Below are 15,901 nucleotides of genomic sequence, written 5' to 3'. Positions count from 1 at the left end.
GGGCTACAAGGCAGGTAGTCCCAGGGCTACAAGGCAGGTAGTCCCAGGGCTACAAAAGAGAGATGGCAATATGTGATATGTATATAGGACTACACTTATATAGATCATGGAACTATAAATAAAATTCCATGTATAGATAAACAAAAAAAACACATAGGCTACATCGTGAATAGGTAACGAGCCCCGAGAAAATATTTACGTCATATTACGGCGTTCCGAAAAGTGATATTTAGCATTTCCCGGAAAATTAATTAAATTTCCACACGTAAGTGAACATGTTTTAGGAGTACAAATTAAATCATATGAAAAGTTGTGTTGTACGTGTATTGCTTAAGAACGTTAACACCTTTCTGTCGGGCTTAATTTATTTAGAGCTGAGTCGTTGTGACAGAAAGCTGCCTATACTAACACTTTTAACGATCATCAAGATATACGTATATCTTATTTAAAGTTACAAACATCTTCCTAGTATTTATAAATTATAACATTCAGGTATTTGCGTTGAATGATGACGTCAGCACATATTCCAGACAGAAGAACAATAATACTTTCTAAAATAGCTGGAACAGACGTTATAAGGCCGACCTATAAAGAAATCAAATACAGTTTGTCATTGCTGACTATCCAAACATTCTTGTTGCACTTGTAAATCACTTTACTAACATCATTTGAATGAGTAGGCCTATATGATCTAATTTTTTAATTACCAATAACAGATATTTTAATCTTTTTAAAGAAACATACATTCGTTATGTTGGTAATGCACTATTCTACAAGTAAAGCAGGAATAATAATATAAATGTTATTACATGTTTTGTATCAATTCCTAATATAGAAGAAGCGAAAGTTGGTCCTTCTGTGAGGATAAAAGCCATGCCCAAAACATATACCGTGTAACCAATAAATATTGACCACACCGCCGATGACATCATCAGATCAAAAAATGAAACGGATGTCTATTAAGAAAACAACAAGAAACACACTTTTAAAAACCCGGATTCAAACACGGTAGGATTTTTGTCTTTACTTGGAAAGGCCACATGATGATTGAGAGGCAGATAGTTTAATATTTGGAATCAAGGTGGTTGAAGTTTTATAGGGACTTCATTTTTCCATGGTGGAGATTTCTTATCCATAACAGAGGCTTATTTGAATTTGATAGTGAGTTTAGAAGACCGTAACATGGAGTACACATAGGCCTACACAGCTTTGGATTTGCAATGTGGCCCCTGTTTTGGATCAAGTTTGGAAACATTCCATAATGCAGCTAATAATGAGAACAAGTTCGTGCCTTGATCTTAGATGCCTACAAGCAATCAACAGTACCAAGTGTAGGAGACCTAAAGCAAATAACTTACCTCAATAGAGTTAGTTTTATTAACTAGATGGTACGCTCGCTTCGCTCGCGTACCATCTAGGTCGTACCCACAGATGGTTCTCGAATACACAGTAATTTCAGCGTTAAAAAACTGGCGATTTCAAATGTACAATAATGCAGGACAATAATATATGTCGTTTACAGGAACGATTAAATAGACACTGTGATTTATGTACTCAACTAAAATTAGCACACTGGGAATTACTTCCGAAAGAGAAAGTTGTCACAAAATGAGACCGATTGTTTAAGTCAAATTTAAACAAACTTAATTTGTGTTTTGTATGTAACATTATGGTTGAGAGATGGGGAAGAGGATGGGTGCAAAGAGGAACAATTTTTAAATATATTCTTTATTTTGTAACGAAATATTAATTAACATGTTTTACAAATAATATACCACTAAACACAGTAAAACATTGCGATGTAATACTTTGTTGAAACTATCACCGTCGTAGTCGATTGAAATAGTACAGTACATGTAACGATACACTACGACGTATGTTTATATATAATGTTAAACAATTTGTGAAAACCACCTCTATTCGGGGCAAATTATAAATTCGATTTAATCGGTAATAAATATTAAATTACGGCGACTGAAAACGCTAGCTCATTATCCGTTTAAAAAAAATTATATCCAACCTCTGCAGCACAGATTGAAAAAAATAATGGATCGAATTTCTGTTATGAGTACAGTACTTTCCTTTACGACGCCTGAGGGAATAGACACTTGTGGAACGACACAGAGATTGGAATGTTCCATTCATCGCAAATCAATACATTTGTATAAACGTATATTAAATCTATCAAAATAGTATTTTTTTAAGAAAATCGGCCTGTCTTCAACATTATGATACTGTACTCGAGCTGTTCAACCGGTTTTCAGCTATTAAAAACAATTATCGTAGGAGGAGATAGGAAAATGCGAAGCCTCCTCGCATTTTTGTGGCGGGTATTTTTCAAGATGGACATCCATTAGACAGTGTATACCACGATCGGAAAACACCCCTATCTGGGGCAAATCGTTGAACCTAAATTCGTTTTAATCGTCAATAACTAATTATCTAACTTAATTTAATTAGTAAACAGGGTTACATCAGGTGGTTAAAATCAGTACCGAAAGTACGAACCAACTTTACATACCATCGAGTAAAAATTCTAAAAGTAAGGCGCGATTTACCGAATTTTGCCCTTACGTAAATTTATATATAGAAACTCCTCAAATATTCAAGTTCATCATTTGCAATAAAAGGATCTTCCTCTCGGGATCGTCATAGACAAATAGCATAAATAATATCAACATAATAACACTAAGCGCACCTAAGAAGAATGATAATGGTTATTTGTCGTGTGATAGAAACCAAGTTACATGAACACAGCGATTTCCACTATAAAACTATAAAACAATGTAGGGAATCTAAATATTGAATCATATATGCTTATAATAGACCTTAATGTGCGTTTCTTTCTTGAATTTAGCGGTAACTAACTTACTTTTTGACCGTAAGTTAAAATGATATTTTTTTGGAACAAACATATAAATAATAGCTAGCATTTTGGTAACTAATAAAAAGAAAATATAACAAAAATAATCATCATTTACTGAAAGTATAAAATGACATCGGCCATCCAATGACACTAGCAGTACAAATCCATAAAGATAGAGGATAACAGACAACCTCAGCTATAGGCGGGCCTAAAAAGACAAAACGGATAAAAAACAGCATCATCATCATTGGGCCTATGCTTTTTAGTTTATGGACATAATTAAAGCTCTGACTACACTATCAAACTAAGTTTGACAAAAACATTGTGATGTGCCCAAATATAGTAGTGATATGCCCAAATATAGTAGTGATATGACATCATCATGTCTATATTGGGCACATCATATTTTGTTGTCACATAAAGTTTGATAGCATATAGGCAGAGCTTATAAGCCTTGTCTACACCTAGCAAACTTTAAGGAAGTCTATTTGAGGATCACTCAATTATGCAAATTATTTGTCTAAATGTTGTCAATTGGTTTACATAAACATTTCTTGTCTGACTTTGCAAACTGGCCCATTCTACTAGCTTTACGGGTAGAATATTTTATCAGCCCTTTCTCCCTACTCATCGGAACAAGTAACCGAAGGAACACCAAACAGTTACATTATTACCCCGGTCATCGTCGTCGTCATCGTAATCGTCATGAAAAGGTTAGTGTCTTGACCTTACGAGGTACACCTGGGTGGAGATAGGCAAAGAAGTACGATATCTTGCCTACGCGACGAGCGTTGGATTCCAACCCACGATCTCACGATCAGTAGTCCAACGCCCATCACATTGCGCAAAATGCCCTTACACAAAATTTTGTAAAAGATGTATTACCAAAAAATACAATAGATAATTTACTACGCCCTTATGGAACAATCCAATTGCTTACAGTGACGTACAACGCCGGAATGAGTAATCCCTAAAAATAAACAAGGAAACATTCATAATTATTCACGATTCAATTCCAACTAGAGAGTACTCCGAGTACAAACCTCCTCCGCCTACTGTAAAATTCCCCTACATAAAATGTCCCCGGAAAATATATACATTTAAAATTTTTTTTTCTAATTGGCTCTAAGTGTAAATAGGCTAACTGCATACTACAAAGTTGTGGATGAGCGTTTGGTGTAGGCCTAGTGGTTATGTATCCAGCCTCTCACAGTTGAGATCGCTGGTTCAAGTCCCGCGGAGATTTTTTTTAATATTGTTTTATTACTTTTTTTTTGTGAACCTTGATCTAACACCCTGACCCTTCAAAATGTAACCACAATTATATGATGAGTCATTGATCATTGTGGCTAAGTTTGGTGAGAATCAGATAAAAACTGTGGTCTCTAGGCAGTAAAATAGTTTTTTGTTAGTTGTGACCTTGACCTTGTGACCTTGACCCCTCAAATTTGAACTCGTCCGAGCTTTTTGGGCATAGATCATTGTGACCAAATTTGGTGAGAATTGGCTACAAACTGTTGCCTCCAGGCTGTTCACACACACACAAACATACAGGGGTGAACATAATAGCCTCCTTGGCGGAGGTAAATATATATAAACAAAAATTATGCGATAAAGCAGCACCCGTCCTTAAATTCAGAAGAATGAAAAAGAATTAAGGAGCACTAAACGTGAAAATGTTATTGCTTCATTTCCATTAATCTATAAAATGTTCTCATTAGGTTTTCTATGGTTATGTATGTCTATACTGTTTACATGAAATATGACCATCACGTTTTAAACAATTTCAGCTAGTTCACCAAATAAGACGGCAATCTTTGGCCGTGTTTCCACAGCCAAAACAAAAAAGTATCGGTTAATTTTTAACAAATCAGGTAATTAAATAAAAATAAAGTGCGTATGATCAGTCATTTAATACCCAACAACCAATTTCCCAATTACAACGTAACAATTTGTCCTTCAGGTCAAAGGTTAAACATTATTTATCCGATAATTATCCGATTTGAATTCGGCCTAGATCATTTTCGTAAAATTTTTCTCGAGCTGAATCAGTTTCCGTTCCGTTTCCACAGGCAGTTCATCGGTCGGTTTAATTTGTATCGGTTTATTTTAGGGTGTCACGAAACCTAAGACCACGAAAGCTAAGACCCCCTAAGACCTAAGATCACGAAAGCTAAGACCCAACACCTAAGATTACAAATACTAAGATATACTACAGCTTAAAAACAATACTTGTTTATCCATACATAATTTTAAACACATTAGGTTTCATTTATTACCATAAATATAATTTAATACTACTACCGCAAAACATTATTTTCGCCCGTTGAGTAAATGTATATTTTTTCTTTACAACAAACAAACTTGACGGGTTGTTTGTTGGTATATATTTACTCCATTGTGTTGGTTCAGAGGATGTTTTTCTTACGCACCTGCCTTTCTTGTATTTTGACTCCAAATTTGTTGACTAACTTTATCCTGAACACCACACTTTAAAATTAGGACTTATAAGTACTTTCAGAAGGAGAAACACATAATAACAAATAAATAAATCTTTTAAATTGATGATTTTACAGATGTGTTTCTTTGTATACTGTAATGTAACTCCTCGAGCTCCCCATGCTCAATGTTTTTATGGAGCGCCAAAAGAGCAACAATAATAGTACAAGTATAAAAACAGAAAGAAAACGAAACAAAAAAACTTATCATGATTTTTAAATTAAAATTTATTTGCCAGTATTTATTTCTTCGTACTTTCATGATTATACTATTATCATTACAATTTTAATTTTACATTGTTCCATCCACACTGTAGATGGACACCACATAGTTTTCAGCCCTCTATATAATTTTTGCTCTTTTGACGTTCCATAGAAACAAAAACATTGAACATGGGGTAGGCCTACTCATAGAGGTTCACTATAATATCTCTATGGCCTACTGTACTGTAGGCTAGTCATTTTGTGTGCGAGAAAAACGTCTGTAAAATCATCAATTTAAAAATGTATTTGTTACTTTTTATGTGATTCTTTTTCATGAAAGTGCCAATTCTAAGGTGTGGTATTCAGAATAAATGTTGGGAGTTAAAATACAAGGCAGGTGCGAAAGATAAATATTTTTAATCTTAGGTCTTGGGTCTTAGCTTTCGTGATCTTAGGTCTTAGGGGGTCTTAGCTTTTGTGGTCTTAGGTTTCGTGACACCCACAAATAACTTGGTATTCGTATTCATTACTAATCTTCTATTCAACTCTTCGTTTGTATGGTTGTATTACAATACATTCTATTCTTTATTTAAACAATTGACCTGACCTCGGGGGTTCAATTTAAAAAGTGTAACGAACCTTGCACAAAATCAACTGACAATACTAGATCTAGTCAGAAATAAAAGTAAGAGCTAATGGACAATTAAGCGAAAATAGGAGATTAAACACGACACACGTTAACCAAAGATTAATGTTGTCTTTTGTTATTTATTGCTCGATTTACTGGATGCCATCTCGGGTGACATCTCTTCCATTAGTTTGTAGAGAACTGGGTGCCATCTCTTTCATCGATAGTAAGACAACATGGGACGCCATCTCCTTTAGTCGTTTGTTCCTACCTTCTTTAACCACAAATGAAATTTTTCAAAAGTAAAATTGTAATTTATTAGAGATTCACTGTCACCCAGTAATCATTCTGAAATTGCACACCAGATTGATTAACATGATATTTGTCTATCTAACACTATTAAGCTGATATATTGGAGAAAACATAAGATTAGTCTATGATGTAATAAAATATGCAGAAATGCACAACAAGCCAAACTTACTATTTTTTATAGATTTCGAAAAGGCTTTCGATAAGGTGAAATGGGACTTCCTTGATATGTCTCTTAAGAGATTTGGCTTTGGTAAAAATATGATAAATTGGATAAAAATATTATATAAAGACATTGTTAGTTGCGTTATAAATAACGGGGTAACATCAAAATTCTTCAATTTAAAACGAGGCCTGCGTCAAGGATGTCCTTTATCCCCATATCTTTTTATAATTTGTGCAGAAACACTAAGGTAACATGGTACGTCAATCAGACACATTTAAAGGTATAGAGTACAATAATGTAGACATAAGAATTAGCCAATTTGCAGATGACACTGTGTTTTTTCTTAAAGACCAAAACTCAATTAAACCGATTATAGATATACTGGATGAATTTTCTATATATTCTGGACTCAGAATTAATTATGAAAAAAGTAACATTATGAGAATAGGATCGTTAAGAGACTGCGACTATAAAACGCCATCTGAGAAAAGTATTTCATGGACCAAAGGCCCAGTAAAATACTTGGGTGTTAATATTTCTTGTAATTTTAATGATATTTTCAGACTCAATTTTCCAGATAAAGCTAAAAATGCTGAACAAGTATTAAATATGTGGAAACAACGCTCACTTACTTTGTTTGGAAAGGCAACTATTATTAAGTCACTGTTTCTCCCGATATTCACGTATGTTTTCTCAAATTTACCAGACCCACCCGATTGTTTCCTTCAAGATATTCAAAGTAAAATATTTAAATTTATATGGAACGGAAAACCCGATAAAGTCAAAAGAAAAGTCATGCTTAACAATTTTGACGAAGGAGGGTTAAAAATTCCCCATATTAAGAGTTACTGTACATCTCTCAAATCATGTTGGGTGAAAAGATATCTTGATGGAAATCAATCCAAGTGGAAAGTGTTTTTAAAAAGTAAGATTAAAGAGGTTGGAGGAAATAGTGTTTTCGAAACCAACTTTTCTAAATCTTCAAAAATATTAAAACAATTTGAAAGGTTCCATAAAGATATACTCTCTGCGTGGAGTGAATACAATTTTGTAGAACCGTATACGATAGAGGACATCTTAAATCAATCTTTATGGAACAACTCATGTTTTGATAAAAGAGAATTTAAAGTTGAAAAAAAATTGGTTGGTTAAAAATGTAAACTATGTAAAAGATATCGTGAACAAAGAAGGGAAAATATTAGAACTAGACGAATTTAACCAAAAATATAATTTTAAACCAGACTTCTTCTTATATCACCAGATTGTAAATTCAATTCCAAAGCTCTGGAAACAGAAATTAATTGAACAAGGTGTAAACACAACTAATGAAGTTGAATCCAAATTACAGACATTCATTTCTGTGAAAACGAGAAATTGTCATTATATCTATAAACACATTATATTAAAAAATGTTGAAGAGCCAATTGGAATTGAATCCAAATGGAAAAAGGAGTTTGACAACAAACTTGATTGGAAAAACCTTTTCTCAAATTTACACGCCTGTACAAATGACACTAAGCTAAAAAATGTTCAATTTAAATTTATTCATCGTATAATTTATACAAATACAATGCTCTTTAAGATGTCAAAGGTCGATTCACCAATGTGTAGTTTTTGCAAGGAAAAGCAGGAAACACTGCTACATATGTTCTTTGAATGTGATCTGGTAAAGAAAATTTGGGAAAATGTAAAACAATATATGTATCGAAATATCAACAATAACTTAATTATCACCAAAGAAAGTATATGTTTTGGTTTTGGAAAAACACACAGTGATGCAAACATTTTAATTTTAATTACAAAGTGGTAAATATTTAGTTGCAAAATCAAAAAACAATTACTTAATTATAATCATTTATTTCACATTTACCAAAAATACAAGGCAACCATATTATTAACAAAATGATTATTATAAAGTGTATTTTTGCGATACATTATTTTTTTTCTTTAATTTCATTACTCTCTTATTTTTGAGAGAGTATTATATCGTTTTAATAGTTACGTTGCCTTTATATATTAATTTTGTATTATGTATGTGTTGAAAAGAAATAAAAAAAAAAAAAAAAACAACAAAAAACACTATTAAGCTGTCGGGAGCTTAAATGTGCAAGTGAAGAAGAAATAAATATTTTTTATTTTTTTTAATTTTTTTTTTACTATATGTGAACTTTATTCAATCAATCGTACATTTGTTATAATGGTAACCACAATAAGGTATAATATTATAGTAGATTTTTACAAACAAAAAAAACAAGACCAATATAAATATAAATTATAAAATATATACAATGATTATTTACAGTAATGATAAAAATAAAAATTAATTGTTTATATTGACTATTATTGGAAACAGAAGTTGAATAATAAAATACTGGAAAGTTTAGTTAGAGGTTTACAATCAATGGAAAAGATGAAAACATATAATATTGTAAGTATTAAAAGTAGCATTGTTTAGGGAGATTACTGTATATTGGCAACGGCCTACAGTTGAACATGGTTTTAAGCAAAAGTTATATATTGATTGATTGAATCGGGCATCACTATAAGCAAAGCTTTAAAATGTGATGTCCTATGTAACAATTAAAAATTGGAAAAAATAAAAAAATAAATAAATTACAATAAAAACAATAACAATTAGTAAATGTATATGTAAACAATAGAGACAATAAGCAATAATCATAAATGACAGTTGAATAAAAAAATATATATATATATTAATATACATATAATAACAATTTCAAAAATATGACCAGAATAGATCATTCATAAAAAAAAAAAAAAAAGAAATCGATAATGAAAAATATTTTGTTCATAATACGTTGTGATTTTAGGTATTAGAATATTTTTTGAGGAGATTAGTATGAATTGTTTTTCACGCTGCTGCTCTAGCCCGCTACGTCCCATTAGGACTACTCAATCAGAAGCTAAAGCAAGCAGCAGTTATAGTTCTAAGGACAGACAGTTTTGTGAAAATGGAAACTCCACTATGATTTATTGATTCCAGCTGCTACAGTAGACCCAAAAAAAACGTCTGGGAAAGAGTCTATTAGGACATGTCATGCTAAAATTACAAATCCCTAAGCATTTCTGGTATATTCACTGTCAGATATTCATTGAATTATTATCGAAACAGTCCATTACATGTTTGTAATAGGATACTTCACAATTGAAATATCTAGGGTGATGAAGTGACCCCCAGATTTGACCTTAGCAATAAAATTGACTAAAGTGACAGAAATTGAGTATTCACTTCTGTAACAAAAAAGTAATATTTATTCACATATAAAAAAAGAAAAGAAACCCAAAACCCATTGTCTGACAGACAATTTAAGTATTTGTTGCTTTAAATTACATTTTTTCAGGTAAAATAACTATTATGTGACAATAAAATGACACATTCAAAAATATTTGAAATAAAAAATATTTTTCAATAAGCGAGCAGCGTTTTTTGTAAAAAATATTTCTTGTTTAAATAGTCCTATACTCTTGATTTCTCTTACTGAGTTTTCAAGGCTATTCCATGTCTTGGCACCCCTATAGCATATACTCTGTTGTCCTATTTTGGTTCTTTTTAGTACAGTGGTATAGTTTTTTTTATTCCTGGTATCATAATTATGTGTTGATTCAATTGTTTGAAAGTAAGTGTCAAACGTAATTGGGAGCTGTTTATTATGAAATTGGAATAGTAGTATTGCCATATGTTTTTCATAAAGATCGAATATATTTAATGTGTTGGTTTGTATAAATAGCGGTTGGGAAGGATGTTGATAGTGGACTTTGCATATAATTCGTAGTGCTTTTTTCTGGAGGATGTGAAGTCGGTTTAATTTACTTGGTCTGAAGGAGCCCCATACTACTATCGCATAAGTTATATGGGGAAGGATTATAGATTTATAAATTTGCAATAGAGTCATATATGGTAAAAAATACTTTAATTTATTCAGAATTCCTATTATCTTTGAAACTTTGTTTGCAATGCCATCAATATGGGTACAGAAGGACAAAAATTTGTCTAAGGTAACTCCTAAGAATTTGATATGGGTTACCTCTTCGAGTGTGGTGTTATTTACGTATAGTTGCATGTCTGTGAAGTCGGTTAAATTCTGGCGCCCTCTAAAGATTATATATTTAGTTTTATTTGTATTAATTGAGAGTTTGTTAGCTCTAAACCAAGTGGTTAGTCGTTGTAATTCGCAGTTTAGTATATTACATGCAACTATGGGGTCATTATGTTTGAGGAATATGTTTGTATCGTCCGCGAATATGATAAGTTCGACAACTTTGCTTACACAAAATATGTCATTTATAAATAACAAAAATAGCAATGGGCCAATGATAGATTCCTGTGGAACACCAACTTTTACTACTCTTTTTATTGATTTGTGTGATTCAATAGTAACATACTGAGTTCTGTGGTTTAGGTAACTCCTGAACCAGTCTAACACAATACCACGTATGCCATAGCATTCCATTTTATTGATTAGAATTCTATGATCGATCGTATCGAAAGCTTTCGACAGATCTAGGAAAACACCTATAATGAATGAGTTGTTATCAATTGCTGATGTTATTTTTTCTAGCGTGTGTAGTAGAGCATGTGCAGTTGAATGTTTTTGTCGGAATCCATATTGAGATTGATTTATTATGTTGTATTTATTAAGGTATGAAATGGTTTGGTCGTAGACAACTCTTTCATATATTTTAGAAAGACATGGTAAGATTGATATGGGTCGATAATTATTAAGGTTTTGCCTATCGCCACTTTTAAAAACAGGTATAGTTTTGGCACATTTTAGTTCATCAGGGAATCGGCCAGTGGCGAGTGAAACGTTTATTAAGTGTGAAATAGGTTTTGTAAGGTAGACGGAATTGTAATTGATATAGTGAGCACTGATATCATCGTGACCTGGTGTTTTATCTGTTTCTAATTTATTAATGTATGTCATTATTTCGTATTCTGTTGTGGGTCTGAAATACATAGAATTAAGGTAGTTACCAGTCAAATATGACGTTGGATCAATGGCAGGGTTGTTATCATGGTTAATTTTGTCAGCTAATTGTTTCCCAATATTAATAAAGTAAGAATTTAATGCATCGGATTTTGTTTCTGGGTTAGTGTATGTCTCTGTCACATGTTTTAGGTTTGATGGCAGTTTGGATTTTTTCTTCCTACCTAAAAGTTGATTAATGGCATTCCACGTTTCTTTCATATTATTTTTATTTTTTTCAAATTTATTAAAATAGTATTCCTTTTTTCGTTTTCTAATAATATTGGTAAGTACGTTTCTATAGTTTGTATATTTAGATTTATTTATGTTTGTCGGTCTACGTTTGTATTTGCTATATAATTTGTTTCTAGTAACAATTGACTTAGCAATTGATTCCGTTATCCAAGGAGATTGAAGTTTATTAGCTTTGAGTTTTATCTTTTTTATTGGAAAGCATATATTAACTAATGATTGCAGAGTTGTGGAAAAATGTTGATATGCTTTGTTTGCGTCATTTGATTCTAGGACATCCTGCCACTGTTGATTTGCAAGTTCATGCTTAAAATGATCAATGTTGTACTGTTTGTTTTCGCGTTTATAACAGTATACGTTGTTATGATAATGGTGAGTTTCGGATGTGTTTATGCAGAATATTGGAAGGTGGTCGGATATATCCGAATATATGATACCAGTGTTTATGTTATTTGTTAGATGGGAATTGTAGAGAATATTATCTATTATGGAAGCAGAGTTTTCTGTTATTCTTGTGGGCTTATTAATAAGAAAAGTGAAGGACTGGGACTGGATATTGTCAAGGTGGGATTCGATGTTTTTGTCTCTCATGTGTTGGCTAATGTCTAAGTTCATATCACCAGTAATGTATGCTAGCTTATTTTCTTTGTTAATCATCTGCATGACTATTGACAACCGATTGTTGAAAGTTTGTACATTTGTATCAGGGGGCCTATATATTACTCCGCAAGATATTGTTTTATTTTCTATTTTAACATCAATAAATATAGATTCTCCTTCGGTCAGTATTGAAGCGAGGTCATTTCGCATCTCGTAACTAAGGGTTTCTGATAGATAGAGAGCAACTCCTCCTCCTCTTCGTCCTATCCTATCTTTATGAATAAATGTATATTTTGGTATTTCGTACAGTGATGTTGTAGAATTTGGAGAAATCCATGTTTCTTCTAGGGCAATAATTGAAAAGGAGTGATTTATTGAATTAATCAGATTCAAAATATCATCGAATTTGTTGACCATGCTACGGCAGTTCAGGCTTAGAATGGAGAAGTGATTGGCATGTATCGAGTTCTTAAAACTTAAATTAAAATCGTTTATCTGGTAATATTTAGTTTCTTCAATATTGATATCATCATTAGGGTTAATGTCATTTAAGTTAAATATCATAATGCAATTTTTAAGTTTAAAAAAGAATGGTCAGAGAAAAGATTTAAAAAAAACAACAACAAAAAACAGTATAATTAAGATAACTAATTTATCTATAATCAGGTCAACCGAACAATGTGGTTGCTCCGTCATATTATTAGTATACATATATTTCGCTAAGTAAAACAATTGAGTGCGAAATGTGTAAACACAGTGATAAATCTTAATTACAGCACTAATCCTATTTTCACCCACCCTCAACTCCACCATCCCCAAAGACCCACCATCCCCCAACCCCTCCCCACCCACCCACATCGTTCCAATTTTATCCCATTCTTAATCCAAGTCATAATACTTAATAGTGTGTGAATGAAAGCAATAGGGAATCGTGTATTGTGTTAAGCAATTGAGTTTTTCACTACTTGATTCAAAAACAATAGGCAAAGTATGTGACACGCAACACAGCAACAGATTACGTAACATGGTATTTAAGTCAGTGTGCCAATTCTTTCACCTGTTAATGTTTAGGTTATGTAAACACATAATCGCGATCGTGTTGATGTTTCAATTCCGTACAGTTTGAATTCTCCTAGTGGATACAATAAGTGGTACCCATTTTCTGCATATGGTTTAATGCAGGCAGGATATAGTCACAAATTGAATTCAATTAAAAACAAACGAACGAAAATAAAAAGTTATGTATACATTTTACCGTTAATGTAAAGGTTGCCATTTCTGAAGACAGTCTTTTTACCTTCTTCATACGCTTTCTTCATAACTTCTCGCAGGCCTCGCTTTTTGATAATATCTGCTACTGGCATATCTTCTAGTACAAACATCTCGGAATTTTTCATTATCGACTTAGCTCTTCTGAGTACTTCAAATCTCTGTGGTCGATATATAAATTTAACAATGATATGTCTTGGCTTACCACTTATTGTTGATGGTTTTCCTGTGCGATGAGCCGTTTCAATGACGATGTCGTTTAGGTTGAGTGTTTTATTTAGTAATTCCTTAATCTTTTTTGTTGCATCTTCGTATATCATTATTAAAAGGCTCATCTTCTAAAACTTGTGCACCTGACCCTATACCCACAGCTTTTTATAAAAGCTAGTCCTGGAATCTTCATAATATAACTCGAATTGTAAATAACACCATTATGAGTGGATGTTTTCCTGATACTCTGAAGGTTGCACATATCCGTCTCAAAATTAAAGAAAACTACTTTAGATCAAGATGCCCTAAACAATTGATGACGTAACTATCTTACTTAATACGCATCTTCAGCATCTATTTTTTTTTTAGTTACCCAACCAAATATAAAATTGTCGATGTATTACGACATGAGTACGTTTGGAAATTAAGTTGTTTCCTTCAATTGACAACTTATGTAATTATGGCCTAACTCAGTAGTTTCAATCTTTTATAGTCTTATAAGATTTCATTTCTTGCTTTGTAATATTTCCATCTGATTTCGTTAGTTGTTCTGCTTTTGCAAATATTAGAAAGAAAATCATTCCAAATAGATTGATTGCGGCAATTATTCTAAACATCAAAGACCATTGACTTGCTGTATTCTGCAATAAAATAAAGAGATATAAATTTAAAAACCACGTAGGATCACAGGAATGTGATTAACTAAAAATAGATATTTCGATTGTCTGCTTTTTGGCCTATCGTCTATTTCTAAGGCACATGGGTTCTCTTGTGACGCATTCGAAGAATTTGACCTGCAGGCCTACTAGATACTTACGCCATTATTAATCAACATCTGAAGAATAAGCATAATAATATTAAATACAGCATGCGATATACACGTCATTATGCCTACAATCTTTCCAGCTCCTTCTTTTGATACCTCCATTACGTTTGGCATGACGCTTGACGTATAACACCCAAGACAACCAAACGACAATGTAAGAAGAATTACTGAAACTACTGGACTGTATTTAAAGAAACCAATACAAGCCATGCACAAGGAAGGTATTCCAAGCACTGAAAAAAAAAAAGAATGTGATACTGATTATTTTAGGCCATTAACACGGTGATAGGGAACAATAATATTTCTGTGGAACCTTTTCGTCTTTAAGTTATGTATATTTCGATTATTATCAGAGACAGTATGGTAAAAATATGTATTATTAGTATTATATTTTATACGACAATTTGTCCCAGAACAAAATGTGCCTAATATACACTGATGGCGATTGGCAGAAAGAAATGTATCTTACTTAATATAATAAACAGCTTCCTAGTATGCATAACAGTCATGTATTTGCGTTTAATAATGACGTCCGCACATATTCCACACAGAATAATAACAAAACATTCTAAAATAGCTGGAACTGAAGTTATAAGACCGATCTATAAAGAAAACAAACACACACATGTAATATAAGATTATTCGTCAGAAATTATATGTTTAATGTACTAGGCCTATATGTTCGAATTAAAAGGCGTTTACTATATAATTTCAATTCAATTGATCTTGAAAATGGTTCTATGATGGTACCGAAAAACGTCGATTTCTCTTTTTGTCAATAAATTTTATATTGAAAACACTATATGTTCATTGTAAATGTGCATTGTTGTATTATTTCTTTCTTAAATGGTTGAACATTTTTTACGTATGCAAATTATTATAGGCGTAGCGTGTGCAATTCGGTTATTTTTGTTGTTCAATTCAATTCAAAATTAACCTTTACTTTCAAAATGGTGGCGTCACCAAAAAAGCAAAAGCTTGTGTCAGGGACGCCAAAACAAAACCGACAAAAGCAAACAAAACATAAAACACAGAAATAAAAATAACAATAAGGCTTAAAGCGGTAGACCTACATTTTAATTGCA

The 15,901-nt window shown here is 32.2% G+C and overlaps 1 long non-coding RNA gene across 1 annotated transcript; it reads right to left on the bottom strand.

Annotated features, from left to right (window-relative positions):
• Positions 1 to 187: 187 nt before the first annotated feature.
• Positions 188 to 1,380, bottom strand: LOC140059757 (uncharacterized). The gene is made up of 3 exons (XR_011847252.1): positions 1,359 to 1,380; positions 810 to 956; positions 188 to 585 (listed from the first exon to the last, which is right to left on the bottom strand). It is a non-coding gene; the product is annotated as an uncharacterized lncRNA (long non-coding RNA).
• Positions 1,381 to 15,901: the final 14,521 nt, after the last annotated feature.

Source organism: Antedon mediterranea, chromosome 10, assembly GCF_964355755.1.
Source record: "Antedon mediterranea chromosome 10, ecAntMedi1.1, whole genome shotgun sequence".
NCBI classification, from domain to species: Eukaryota; Metazoa; Echinodermata; class Crinoidea; order Comatulida; family Antedonidae; genus Antedon; species Antedon mediterranea.
This window is presented reverse-complemented; position numbering and strand designations above follow the sequence as displayed.